This window comes from Phytophthora infestans, genomic scaffold (genome assembly GCF_000142945.1).
Source record: "Phytophthora infestans T30-4 supercont1.8 genomic scaffold, whole genome shotgun sequence".
Classification (NCBI taxonomy): Eukaryota; Oomycota; class Peronosporomycetes; order Peronosporales; family Peronosporaceae; genus Phytophthora; species Phytophthora infestans.
The window spans coordinates 2,317,359-2,319,826 of NW_003303751.1; positions in this window are offsets into that span (position 1 = coordinate 2,317,359).

The window sequence follows — 2,468 nt, forward strand, 5'->3', positions numbered from 1 at the left end:
ACAGTGGAGAGTGCCAGGAGAAGTAAAAATAATATTTGCAAAGCCCCTACAAAACGCGGTGGTTAGCGTGCCCGATTTGACGCACATACGACAGGTTTTGCGTAGCTAAATGTAGATTTAGAATTGTCAACGCAGCTCGCCAGGCTGTTTGCAACCAATCGATGCGTTTCGTGCTCGGCAGAAATGTTTACCTTACGTCCAATCGCGAGGGAGAGAGGCGGTCTGATCGTGCGACAGATCCAGTCAGTGTCGCAGGTCGGTAGGTATTGCCCAATCAGGGCGCGAGTTAATTGTGTCACGCTTTTGGATATATTTGTAGTTTTATCATAGCTAGGTCGAGTCAGAAAGGTAGGCGCGGTCGGTAAGATGGGACGAAACTATATTTGAAAGGCCTAGTGTAGCCATGCGAAAAGGCAGGCAAAAGCAGCAAGAGAGGAAACGGACGGACTGATTGACAGACGGACGGACGGACGGACAGACACGCTGCAAGGTTAGGAAGCGGTAAACTAGCGCTCTGGGCGCCCGCTCCGCGGACGCTAGGGCATGGTTGGTTGGTGTAGAGAGGGCCGACCACCTCCGCTGCGCTGCGATGGGCTTAGAATTTCTACTCAAAGCGAAGCAACATATAATACATGTATACTGTGATCTACTTATGCTACGTTCCAAAACAACACCGCACACAGTATCTATAGTGCTTACATGTTATGGTAGACATGACCAGGGTTTATCGTGATCTGCAAGATGAGCACCATCTTAGTCGGGAGGGTTTTGTCTATAATCTCATTTGAGCGCATAGCTCCCAAAATGTCACGAATCGGAGGCGCGCGTGGTTGCAACGCTAATATATGCTGTACGGAAGACGGGTCAGTATCAATGATGCTACGAAATATGCGTAGATCGGTGAGGAATCCCAGTGTAGCTGGAGTAAAAACGCCTACTCAAACATATTACCCATCTGCACGTCATCGCCGTGAGGCAGTCGACACATATCATCGATTGCGACGGTCTAATAGAGCAATGTTAATCAGCTCCTCGCGCGAAGTATCTTTTAGGATAAGTAGTTTTTGCCGATGGTCGCCACAAAACATCAATATTATGCTTTGAAATTATTCTGCTGAGCTGTTTGTGATGTTACGGAAGGGTACTTCCACTATCTTCCGCATGAATTTATCTTACTTGCATAGCTGACGTACTTTCTGACTTATTTGCATAGCTACTGACTGACAGAGTGGCGTAAATCCTTTCCAACTGACTTTATACTGGGTCCGATACATACGACAAACATACGAAGATATATGGCTGTAGGCAGAGTATCAGATCGTAGTGATGCTTAGGCTTGATTTGAATAATAGTTCGTGTACATTAGATGGAGTACTTTCGCTGCCTACTTATCCGCTCGGCGTGCTATTTGATGTGTCCGTGCATATATTGCAAGGTCGTTAATGAGTGTATTTGCCACGCGCTCGTGATAGTTCAACCTATGCATGGGGTCACTGTTTCTTTATCGGTACTTCTGCATCGTGGTGCTAGCTTTCTGCACCTACGCTTCTGATGGATCACCCAAGCGCGCCACTAACTGGACGTAGGCCATAACCGCGGTGATACAGGCAAGCTGACCGCGCGTATGTAGGTAGTAGTCAACGCGAAATATGCGCGCGGCGGGTACATCTTATAATCATTCGCGACTCAACCGGACTCTCGTCTCGACCATTATACGCAGGAAACTAAAATACAGTACTGCGTACAGGCACATCGACTTGCGACGACACCTGTATGGTCAACACTACCATAGACGTGCTTGTGTCTATGTCGACAGCAGCTTATTGGTCGGTGCATAGTGCTCACTCTATACTGAAGCTTACATTCGTGAGCGCACATTAATGAAATATACGCTGTGAGCGTTGGTGGTACAGATAGCATGGTTTTGCGTGTGCCCACGTGAGCGAGTGTACGTGCCATCTACGGTGACGCGTATGCGGATAGGAACCACCAACTTGCAGCGGTGCACAGTTGATTCCATGTCTTATAATTTTTTGAAGCGCGCTACGCTCTATAGGTGCGTCAACACGCTTGTGCGACCCCAAGCCTTGCACCGTCAGCCAGTATACAAACCTATGCGGGGTAAGGGGCTAAAAGGGTATACTTACCAATTACTTGCTCTTCTGCTGCTTCTTTTGCTCAATGTACCTGACATTTCGGGCGGTCAGCTTGCGAGGGCGGCTGTGTCTATTTTTTCTTCTTGAGGTATCAGTCAGGGCCCATCACCTTCTCGACGTTTGGCAGGCTTTCCTGGCGGCGCACTTCGGCCGAATTAGGTGGTGGAGGCTTTTCCTCCCAGAACTTAACCGCTTTTGGGCCGTTCTTGCAGGCAATACAGTGCCGCACGCTGCCCCGTCCGCTGATTGTACGGAGCGCGTAACCGTACTGCTGCTTCACGCAGCCGACGCAGCGCGCCCGTGCATCCGTCG